Source organism: Pipistrellus kuhlii, unplaced genomic scaffold, assembly GCF_014108245.1.
Source record: "Pipistrellus kuhlii isolate mPipKuh1 unplaced genomic scaffold, mPipKuh1.p scaffold_m20_p_3, whole genome shotgun sequence".
Lineage (NCBI taxonomy): Eukaryota > Metazoa > Chordata > Mammalia > Chiroptera > Vespertilionidae > Pipistrellus > Pipistrellus kuhlii.
In genome coordinates, this window is record NW_023425529.1 from 185,249,642 (window position 1) to 185,262,398 (window position 12,757).

Consider the following 12,757-nt stretch of genomic DNA (forward strand, 5'->3'; position numbering starts at 1 on the left):
AACGCAGCGGAGTGCAGTGATGACAGCGCGGTGCGGGCCACATTGCAAGGCCTGGCGGGACGGATTTGGCCCGCGGGCCTTGTGTTTGACACATGTGATCTAAAGTGTGACTAGTGTGACTAGATTGAAAAGAGAAAGAACAGGTGTGTTCACTCTAGTTAATCAGTGTCAGATGCAAAATCTTTGGGATCATATTTATGTGATTCTATACCAGTACAAATATCTTAACATACTGTTATACATAAAAAGAAGAGAATAATTTATATGTTGATAAATTCAATTTGTGATTATATTTTCTTATAGATATTAAGAGAGAAGCTACTCTCAAAATTTAATAATTTTTATGAATAATCTTAGACTTCTATAAGTATACAGATTTTTGGTTTCTACACACAAAGTCTTTAAAAAATACAAAGTAGTTCTTCCTTTCTTCAATTTTAACCATCAACACAAGTGAGCCTCCCATTCAGTCATTCCTTCAACATATTATAGCGGATTTTGTTAATTTAACTTTTATCTGCAAGTTCAGAATTTTAAATGCAGAATTCAGGTAGAAAACCTATGGTTATTATGTAAGTTGGACTCCTTTCATTGCAAGGGAGACAAAACCAATTCCAATTCATATGAACAAAAAGGAATTTTTAGGTTTAAGGACAGAGGATGAGAATAATCTCGAGTTTTCTCTGGCCTGTGGCTCAGTTGGGCATCTTCCCATCCACAGAGAGGTTGTAGGTTCAACTCCTGGGCGGGACACATGCCCAGTATTCAGGTTTGATTCTCAGTAGAGGGCATGCAGGAGGCAGCCAGTCAATATTGAACTCTCACATTGATGAATCGCTTTCTCTCTCTCTCTCTCTCTCTCTCTCTCTCTCTCTCTCTCTCTCTCTCTCTGTCTCGCTCGCTCTCTCGTTCTCTCTTTCTCCCCCCCCCCTTCCCTTCTCAAAAAAATCAATAAAAACATATTAAAAATCGGTCACATATTGCAATTTCTACTATGTGGCTGTGAAAATAAGAATATTGTAAGTTAGTGACAACTTCAACCAAAACTCGGGATATTTGAATTTTGCAAGAACTTTTTGACCTGGACAATTATTAAATCTTCAAATCTACAGTAACAGTTCTGGAAAATTACTTTATAATTTGTAAGGTAACATTCATCTCTGTGATGGTTATAAAGCATCAAGTATAAACTCTTTAAAGAAGTATATTTTTAAATATCTATATAGAAAATGTATTCTTTAAAAACTGTAAAGATAGTCATGTCTATTTTTAAAGTGCCATTTCTTCTTATAAGATGTGAAATCAAAAGTGAGTAATTTCTGATGTTTGTGACATAAGAATAAAAATATTTTAACTTGCAAAGTGGTTTCTTACATCTTTTATGTCATCAAAAATGAAGGATAACAGCCAAAGCTGTTTTGGCTCAGTGGTAGAGCGTTGGTCTGCGGACTGAAAGGTCCCAGGTTTGATTTTGGTCAAGGACATGTATTGATACATTGGCTGCGGGCACATCCCTGGTGTGGGGTGTGCAAGAGGCGGCTGGTCGACGTTTCTCTCTCATCGACGTTTCTAACTCTCTCTTCCTCTCCCTTCCTCTCTGTAAAAAATCAATAAAATATATTTTTTTAAAAACGAAGGATAAAAATTTCTATACTGAATTTACTCTCAGTAATATCTCAGTTGTTTTCCTTCTGTGATCACTAAGCTATTTCTTTATCTCAGGACTTTTATCATCATCTACAAACACACACACAAAAAAACCTACTTTTTCATGAAGTCTAATTTACCTGAGATTGTTACTTTCATTTTAATAGGGCAGACTTAAGTTCTTATTTTGGATGCATTGTGTTCACGCCCTATAAGAAGTAGGAAGGGTGTTGCTAGGGCACAAAATGTAGACTTTAGCCAAAGGAACAATAAACTACAGGAAGCTAACAAAGGAGCCCGAGGCCTTTCACATTTAAATATACTTCTCATTCCATGCAGAAAAGGCGCCTCATTTCTCAGTGAGTCCCAGAGCAGCAGGCTTACCCTCCTCCTTCAAAGCGCATGAATCAATAGACCAAACAGCTTACACTGGAGCAGTTTAGACATCAAACCACTTGTCTGTGTCTTTGAGCAGCAGCATCGCAATCAATACATCCCCCAGCCTGCACTATTCCCCAACCTGCTCTTCCCGCGTACATATTCAAACAGCTGTAAACAAATTAATAAATTGCTCTGGACTTCGGTTCGCTCCGCTCCTGAATGTTAATTGACTGGTGCTAGCGCCGGAAGCAGGCAGGCTCCTGTCCTGCAGCCTTCCCTCCCGGCAGGAGGATGGCACAGTGAGGAAGAGCTTCACTAACCACTCGTGGTCTTGATGCCAGACTCAGAGAGGCTGCTGTTAGCATTTAATGTGTCATTTTCTCCCATCATCATCGAAGTGCAGAGCGAAAGTTTTCTCAGCCAGACTGCAGCTCTGTGGCTTGCAGCCCAGGTGCCTTTGAAGGCATCCCATCCACTCCATACAGGAGTGGTTAGTATATGACATCTGCAGAGGAGGGTATGCAGGGACCACTCATTACTAACCCTCTGCTTCATGTTGTGTTATGGAAATTACCCAGCCCTGACTGGTGTGGCTCAGTGGATAGAGCATCGGCCTGCAGACTCAAGGGTCCCAGGTTCAATTCCAGTCAAGGGCAGGTACTTTGGTTGAGGGCACATCCCAAGTAGGGGGTGTGCAGGAGGCAACTGGTCGATGTTTCTCTCCATGGATGTTTCTGACTCTCTATCCTTCTCCCTTCCTCTCTGTAAAAACCAATAAAATGTGTATTTTTAAAAAAGAAAGAAAAAAAAAGTTACCCAATTGAAATCCTTTCTTTTTCTTGTATTTATTTATTCATTTATTATTTATTTATTTTGATGTTACTTACCAGCGGTGTGCTTTGTTGTCTCACAGTGCAAATGGCATTATTTATGTTTGGAATATTATAATGGAGAACAGACTCGACCAACTCAGCAGCTCAGCTGTCTTTAACCTTTCGTTATTAAAAGCACTGCCATCAATTTCAGAGGAGGCTTGTTTTGGACACAATCCTAGATATAAGATGGTGGCTTGTGTGGTGGTAACAACAGAACAGAAAAAGCGCAGGGTTTGGAATTTTGATGCAATGCAGGTGTGAACCTGAAAGTGTGATGTGACTGATGTTGGCGAGAGGTCGTTAAGCCTTTATGTGGGGAGGATCATACGTACCTCATGTTGTCAAGGTTCAAGATGAGACGCTGTAAAGTATTAGCATAACTTTCTGTGTGTCCTCAGTCCGCCATGTTCGCTTGCTCAGGTCATCTAAAGAGTGGTCGTCTTCTGTGATGAGGTTGGGTGAGCAGGCATCTCGGGAATCTTGTCAGACACACAATTTTCAGTGAAAACAGCTCTAGTCACTTCTCTCTCTGTGTTAGCTCAGAAATACTATATAGCCATTCTGTCTCATGGCAGCGTAATTGTAAATATTGAATGGCTTGTGATGTTAATAGTTTCTATTGGGGAGGTTATAGTTATGAGGAGATTCCAGGGTTGTGGACAGTTGACACTGGCATTCAAAGCAGGTATAATTATTCTGCCACTTTTGCAATCCTATATAATCCTATATAATAAAAGCCTAACATGCTAAGTGTCTGGTTATCCTGTCAGCTGTTCAACCAATCAAAGTGTAATATGCTAAGGCCACTCAATTGCTTGCTATGACATGCACTGACCACCAGGGGGCAGACACTCCAACTGGTAGGTTAGCTTGCTGTTGGAGGTCTGGCTGATCCAGAATGAGTGAGAGGGGTCAGACATTCCCTTGAGCCCTCCCACAGTCCCTCTGACTGGCCAACCTCCCGTATCCAGAGCAGTACATAAAGAAAAAGTAATAAAAGCCATCTAAATCAGAAAGGAAGAAGTAAAATGTTCTATTTGCAGATAGTAATATTAAATATAGAAAATGCTAAGATTCCATGAAAAATTGATAGAACTAATAAATTCCATAAAATTGCAGGATATAGAATCAACATACAAAAATTAGTAGTTCTTCTGTACATCATCAGTGAACTATCTGTAAAAGGATTTAAGGAAGTAATTTTATGTACACTAGCATTAAAAAACAAAACAAAAAAATTAGGAATAAAGATCTGTACACTTAAAACTATAGAATATTGGTGAGAAACTTCAGGAAGACACAGATAAGTAGAAATATATATATTCCAAACATGAATACTCAATAATGAGAATTCATAGTAAAAATACTTAATGTTTAGCATGGAAATTACTAAATATTTCCCTATTACCTTTTTCAATCCCTTTTGGTAACCTAAGTGACAAAAACTCAACTCAAGCTAATTGTGGCAAAACACAACAAAACAATAAGAAAAGGCAGAGGGGATTGACAGATATATAGTAGTACCCCCTCATTCATGGTGAACTGCAGTCCCAAAATATTAAATGGAAAATTCAAGAAATGGACAATTCGTAGTTTTAAATTACACTGTTCTGAGTAGTGTTATGAAATCTCACACCATCCCACTAGGGAGGTGGGTCATCCCCATGCCTGGTGTCTTGACACATTAGATTGCCCTTCCTATCAGTCACTGAGTAGTCACCTTGGCGATCAGATTGACTATTGAGGTATCATACTGCTTGTGCTCACATTACCTCGTAGCAGCCTGATGCTGTGTCACACACCTAGGTCACTCAGCTCACTTCATCCCAGCCCATAGCCACTGGGGAGTCTCACACCATCCCCAGTCGAATGGGGTGAGTACAGTACAAGATATTGGAGAGAAATCATATCCTCACAATTTTTATTTTGGTATATGGTTATAATTGTTTCTATTTTATTAGTAGTCAGTACCATCTATCTATTACTGTGCCTAAGTTATGAATTAAACTTTGTCATAGGTTTGTAGGAAAAAGCAGTATTTATAGAGTTCACTATTATCCTCAGTTTTAGGCATCCACAGGGTTCTTGGAAAATATCCCCCATGGACAAGGTGAGTGAGATGTTTATAAAAATTTAGGAAAAACTGTAAGTGAGATGTTTATAAAAATTTAGGAAAAACTACCTTGAGATGTAATTGAAATTCAGATATGTGCATCTGAATTTAAAATAGGTTTTAGGGATATCCGTTTCCAACTTTTAGCAAATAATACGTATTATTATCACATTTACATAAAATACTTAGCAAACTTGATCATGTATTGAATTATAAACAAACTTCAATAAAATTTAACAGATGCAATCATTAAGAATTTATTACCTAAACATAGTGAGATTTTAAAATTTCAATAACAAAAATCAAAGAGTAAACTCATCAAGAAAGCATAAAAAAGTCTTATTGAAACTCTTCAAGAAATTATTATCTATTGGATAAATATGTGAGTAAGTAGACAGTACAACAGAGGTCTTGCTCTAATTAAGTTTCATTAAGAAGAATCAATAAACTTTACACAATTTTTTCTAGACTAAGATTTCTAAGAATATTTAATAGGCAAATGTAGATTGTAAATTTCCAAGTATGAATCATATGAAAATATACTCAAAATCATTTGTCCCCAGAGCGTTTCTTTCCAGGAATAATTATTATCACACTCTATATTAGTGCCCTGTGGAATAAAGCCAGGGCCATTTTATTCTGGAACTATTATCCCAAACATTGTCTTTGCATGTCTGCATTCTTGTAATAGGGTCTATGCATGGTTAGATGGGAGAGGGTCATAGGGAAAGGGCATGATAGATGTTCCAAACCCTGAAGCCCATAACTAAAAAGTTCAATGGTATCGATGTAAATGAGAAGTAAAGAGAGAGGAGTAATCGATACAATTCAAGCATGCAAACCACTCCGAACTCCTTACTGAGCTTCTAACTTCGAGAAAATGAGAAAATGGGCCCCACAAGGCAGCTGACTCCTAACACATTGTGAAGTTTCCTGGAAGCTGTTCCTCAGAGGCATGATTCCAAATTGCTCTCAGGAGCTGGCTGAGCGGTCACACCTTCGGAGGTTGGAAATATGTTTTGGCAGCAGTGTACTCTTAGGTGAGTGAAATTGTGGTGTTATTTAAATCTCTGTATAAAATACGCAATGTTAAATTGAATTAAATATTACCACATCACTCAAACGTCTGAATTATATCAATTACTAGAGGCCTGATGCACAAATTCGTGCATGGGGAGGGGGGGTTGTCCCTTCAGCCCAGCCTGCACCCTCTCCAAACTGTGACCCCTCAAGGGATGTCTGAAATTCCTCTCACAATCTGGGACCACTGGCTCCTAACTGTTCACCTGTCTGCCTGCCAGATCACCCCTAACCACCTCTGGTCACCCTTAACTAACCCTTCCCCCATTGGCCTGGTCACCCCCAATTGCTCCCCCTGCCAGCCTGGTTGCCCCACGCAACCTGCTGGTCATTACTGTGACAGTGTCCCAGACAATTTGCATATTCCTCTGTTATTAGTATAGATGTTTCTGCTCTGTTTGTCTTATTACCAGTGCCTCTAGAACAGTGGCTCTCAACCTTTCTAATGCCATGACCATTTAATACAATTCCTCATGTCGTGGTGACCCCCAACCATAAAATTAATTTTTGTTCCTACTTCATAACTGTAATGCTGCTACTGTTATGAATCGTAATGTGAATATCTGTGTTTCCTGATGGTCTTAGGTAACCCTGCTAGCGGTTCGAACCTGTGGGGCAGGACCACTGCTGTAGAAGGATGCACCAGATTTGTCCCAGTGGGAGAACAGAGTAGGTGTTTACCTTAGACGCTGCTCCTTCCCTGTGCAGGTCAGGCGTCACCCCCTTTATCATCCCAATCCTGTAGGCACTTGTCTCTGCATTGCCCAGGGGAGCACGCTTCTGTGTCACACTGCTGTCTGTCTTTACGTGACTATTGATTGATCAATTAGCTTAAGGGTCTTAAGCAATGCATATATTAGAATACTTATGAACAAATTCTATCGATTGGACAACATTAATGTTTACCTTCAGAGACAATGAGCTTGTCCGCGCTGCCATGGAACAGCTCAGACTCGTTTACACGTGGCTCTCCTGTATGGTGGGCCAGAGGCTGAGGGGGAGCTTTCTGACACCACAGATTTCCTTCAACTTGTCACCTAAAATGTCACGAGCATCAACCTTGAAAAGGAGTTGATGCCCATCAGGTATGTCTTGGCTGGAATGCTGACAGATAATACATATTTAGATAAAGAAAACAAGTATACAAATATACTTTAAAATGTCAGAAAAGTTCCCTTTATATGCACCGGGATATGATGAATGCCTGAAATATTTTTTAAATGACCAGAAATGTATTGGAATGATGTAAATCAGCAAAGTGCTTATTAGATAATAATCAGGAGACAATTGATACCTTAAATAATTGAGTTAGAAATTCTAACTGAGCGAAGATTCCATTCATACTGTCAGTACATTCTTCATGAGATACTGGTCTCCTATGCAGAACATATATATTAATTTATGAGCAGTTTACTCAGAACCTCCTCATAGCCAATAAAATATTACCTGGCATAGTGTGAGTGAGTTGGACGCGTTTCCTTGGGGATTTTATGGTTAAACCTGAGAGATCAGAACCCCTCTCACCATGGCAGGGGGCCCACAGGGACTGCTGGGTAGGGGACTGATGGTGATGTCCAAGGCAGTGCTTTGCCCAAGCTGTTCCTGCCACAGGGTGTGACCTCTGACCTTTCTTTGGTTCAGTCAGTTTCCCAAGGCTGGTGTTCTAGGCTTCCTGTTGACTGAGGGACTGCAACCCATCTTTCCAGAAATGACCTTTCTGTCTGGGTTAGCCAGAGCTTCTCCCCCTCAGCAAACACCAGTGTCCTTACGTCTCAGGGCCCTCTGGGCATCGTCAGCTGTCTTCAAGCCTTGCCGAGGTGTCCCACAGAAGATGACATGGATTAATGCTTAGGGCCATGCTATTGAGTCTTCTCTAACTTATATATGTGGGCACACACACAGCCTCCTTAGTGAAAGCCATCCCCCAACAGCATGCTAGTATACTGAGGTAGATGCTGAAAGCACATGATAATTATTTAAGTGGTTCTGTGGATTCACCACTTTTTGAAACGTGAGAGACAATAAGCCACTCTTAAAACGTCTCTTTAATATTAAAAAGAGTAATAAGGCAAAATATCTACCTGCTGTTTAATGCCAAGGTTTACTACAAACTTTGCAAAACCACAGAGAAATAAGGTGAAGAACCCCTCAAGGCTCATGCAGACGCTTACCCGGGGTCTGGTCATAAGGGACTCCAATCACTTTTATTCATTTATTAATTTTTATAAATTTTTTATTGATTAAGATATCACATATTTGTCCTCACCCCCCCCCCCATTCCCATCCCCCAGCCCTCCCCACGCATGGCCCCACCCTCCTGTTGTCCTTGACCACTGGTTGAGCTTATATGCATGCACACAAGTCCATTGGTTGATCTCTCCCCCTTACTCCCACCCTCCCCTGTCTTTACTCTGAGGTTTGACAGTCTGATCGATGCTTCCCTGTCTCCAGGTCTGTTTTTGTTCATCAGTTTATGTTGTTCATTATTTCCCCTAGATGCATGAGATCATGTGATACTAGAAATACACTTATAAGAACTGAAAATGAGACAAGCAATAATGGTTATGCTGAGAGGCAAACCTAGAGGTTTAAGAGAGGACTCAATTATATACTTTACCTCAGATTATTGAGGATAAAGAAAGCCAAAACTCATCTGATAAAATAGCCTGTTTCAGTGCAAATAAAATCATTGATGACTTTATGAAAACTTACCACAGAATTTAAGGTTTACAAGATTTCATATATAAGATAGTCCTTATTTTTTCAAATAGGTTTGTTTTTAATAAATCAATACATATAATGTTATTAAGAACTATTCTCCTGCCAAAACAGGTTTGGCTCAGTGGTAAAGCATCGGTCTGCGGACTGAAAGGTCATAGGTTCGATTCGGTCAGGGGCATGTAAGTTGGTTGCAGGCACATCCCCAGTAGGGGGTGTGCAAGAGGCAGCTGGTCAATGTTTCTCTCTCATTGACATTTCTAGCTCTCTATCTCTGTCCCTTCCTCTCTGTAAAAAAATCAATAAAATAAAATAAAAAAGAACTATTCTCCATATTTTGATAACTCCTTTGTTTAATTTCTTATACTAATGTTCAGTTATTTTAACTTTCTAATCTCATGTTTTGCAACTTTTTCTGTTATCTTTTTTTATATCATTCTTAGTATCTTATATATTATGGTTATATGAGTACCTTACTAAAAAACCTATTGTTATTTGATTTTTATTTATACTTTGTAAAATGTGTTCACACTGATAGCTATTAGATAGATGTGTGTGTGTGTGTGTGTGTGTGTGTGTGTGTGTGTGTGTATTTTCCCAGTCAATCTCTCTCCTCAGATAAAATTTTCTATTTTTCTCAATATCTAATTTATTCACATTCTGTCTGGCTATAATGATGTCTATTTCTTGTTTATGGTTGTTTTCAATATAGTATACTGATAGCTTGGGGTTTCTTACACATCAAGTTGAAAACATTGTTCCCATTGAATTTCAATTTACTGATAAACTTATCTTTATTTGTGCGGTAAGTTGAATTGAAACCTAGAGGAGATGTAAAATCAGCAGAGCAGTTTTTCAGTCCGCAGCACAGTCTGCAGCCGTGGGGGGTGTTGCTGGGACTGAGTGGGTTTAGTGGCTGGCTGATGGGAAGCTGAGCTGGGCCAGGCACTTGCTGGAGTGGCCTTTCCTTCTGTGTCTCTGTGCTCCCCTCAGGAGGCCGGGGATTCCAATGGAAAGCACACAGAACAGAGGGGCCTGTGCCCAGAGCACGTCTGCTGTGTTTCCTAGTAAATCTGCTTGCTGTGTGAGCAGTTTAATTCTTAGTACCTTTACTTGAAAAAGCAAAAATAAGTAAAATACATCACAAGATGAAATGCAAAAAATGGGAGAATTTTGAGATGACTGGGAGGAGGAAGAAAGAAAGAAATTTTCTTACAATTGACTATTATCCATGAAAGGCTGCCTATCATCATAATATTAAATGCATTCATAGATTATTATTTTACCTTAAAACTTCATACAAAATAATGAATGAGTCTTAAATGACTTATTTTATAATAAATACTGTATTCTGTGGCATGCTGTTATGTCATATAAAAATCCTTTTAATATTTAAAACATTAAGCAACTATGACATATAAACTGCACGTTTGTCCTGTAGAAAGACAAGATAATTCACTTGTCTTTTAATTTTGTGAGCTTGTAACTAGATTCTCAAAGATTAAAGCTGAGATAAAACCTTATAATTATTTAAGGAGATGATCACCCTGTTTATTTTTTAATAAGACAAAATGGCAGAATGAAGATGAGCAATTACAAGAATTGATTTTTATAAACAGCTACATTTTTATTTTATTTACCAAAAGATAACTATGGGTAGATTTTTATATTTTCATTATTTGCCTTTTTAAGGAAGAGAGCTTTTGTTTTGGTTTTTCTTTCTAGTAACATAATTTTTCTTACATTATAATGTTATGCAATATCATTACATCTTGAATCATTAAACTATTCTAACATTAATCTCTCTTTTCTTGTGGTCAGAGAAGTTTATTTAAAGCTAGAGGCCTGGTGCACAAATTCGTGCACAGGTGTGGTACAGCGGGCCTGCCCTGATTGAGGTTGGGATAGCAGGTAGGGGGTAAAGGGACATGGGAGGTTGGCTGGCTGACCCCACACCCAATCAGCATGGGGGGAGGAGCCGTGGGTGGTTTGAGGTGCTGATCAGGCCTGTTGGCTGCTGCAGTAGGCATCATAGCGACCAGTCATTCTGGTTGTTCTTGTCATTCGGTCATTTTGTCATTCTGGTTGCTTGGCTTTTATATATATATAGATATGTGTAATGACTGTGCTTAATTACAGAAAGTTTATACTATCCATGGTGGAAAGCAGCAGGTGTAATTATCAGATAACAACACCCTTGGGTGCTTTGAGCCACAAAGCTGTGTCTAGCCCAGATATTCTCTTCATGGACGATATTAGGTCATGGTAGCTTTTATGCCCCCAATGGCCTGTTATGACTTAAGCTTATTTATAAACTAAAATCTACTACCAAAAAGCCTATGCTGTGATAAGCTATATTTGAAACAATTTTCTTGAGTAATTATATTTAAAGCTATCTGCTATCGAAAGTTGTTTAGGGGGAGTTTTACACTAATAAGTAAACTTGAATCTATATGAAATAATAATTTTAAAAATTATATTTATTATAATCTTAAAATCATCTAAAATAAAAACAATTCACTAAACACAAGTGATATTTATTATACATTATTTCATTGTAGTAAATATGTGTATATAAAAACGTTGCAGGTTGGATGAATTTTGAATAATTGAATCACAGCCAGGTAACAAAAACTGATTAAGAAACAGCATTGTCAGTTTCCTGAAAATCCCTCTCATATTCCCTGTATAACATCTCACAAAGGGTAGCTCCTGTCTTGGCCTCTGACACTATAGTTTAGTTTTGCTTTGCTTTATTTTCTTTTGGTTTTTATTTTCATAAAAGTAGAATTATTTATATGCTATATGTATGACCTTATATGTTAGAAATTAAGTTTATAAAATTCATTTCTTTTGTGGAGTGTGGTTTTAATTTCTCCATATCTAATGCTATATATGATCATCATGTATAATTATACTCTGGGAGTCTCCATTGTGTTGAGAAGGTTTGGGCTATTAAAAACTGCAGGTATAAACAACTTGACACATGCTTTTGGGTGAACAGATGTTCACTTATTTTGGGTCTATACCCGTGGGAGCAATTGTTTGAGTACAGGGCCTGCACATACTTAACTACCATAGATATTGTCCAACAGTTTTCAGAAGTTATGTTTGTCAATTTATACTTCTAGCACATTAATAGAAGCCTGGTTATCTGTACAGAGTCTCCAAAAGCTGTTTTTATTTTAACAATGTTTGTGATAAATTATTTCCTTATTTTTCTATTCAGTTTTTTGTGGATCTATTTTGTATTTCTAAGAGTTCTTTATATTCTGATATAATTATTTCACATATTATATATTAGGAATATCTTTTCCAGTCTTTATGGTTTTTGTTGTTGTTGTTTGTTTGTTTTGTTTTGTTTGTCATAGCAGTTTATTTCATAAATATAAAAGTTTAATCGTAACACAGTACACTTTTTATTTGCATCATGGGAGGTATTTCATTGTTACTGTTATTTTGTTCTGTTTGATTAATCTTTGTCTCATCCAAGTTCATGTAAATATTATCCTCTCTTCTTACTAAAAAAAATAATAGAGGTCAAATTTTCATTTTCCTTAAGTTAAAATATATTCTAACAGATGTTTTTCTAATGTTGTTGGTCTATTTAATATGTAGCTCTGTAGTATTTCCCAGGCAGATTGGAGATTTGCATATTTGTCATTGTTGTTTTTTAATTTTAACTATCTAGTTTAATTCCAGGTGACCAAAGTAAAATTTTAAATGCTGTAGTCCTTTGAAATATTTTTTAACATGTTATCCAATTTTTTGTTTGTTTAAAGTTCAGTAGTGTTGTGTATATTCACACTGTTGTGCAACGTATCTCCAGAACTTTTTCATTTTTCAAAATCAAACCTAGACCCATTACACAGCTGCTCACCTCCTCCTCTTCTTCACTCTTATTCCACCTCACCTCCCTACCATATGAATATTTGTATTCTTG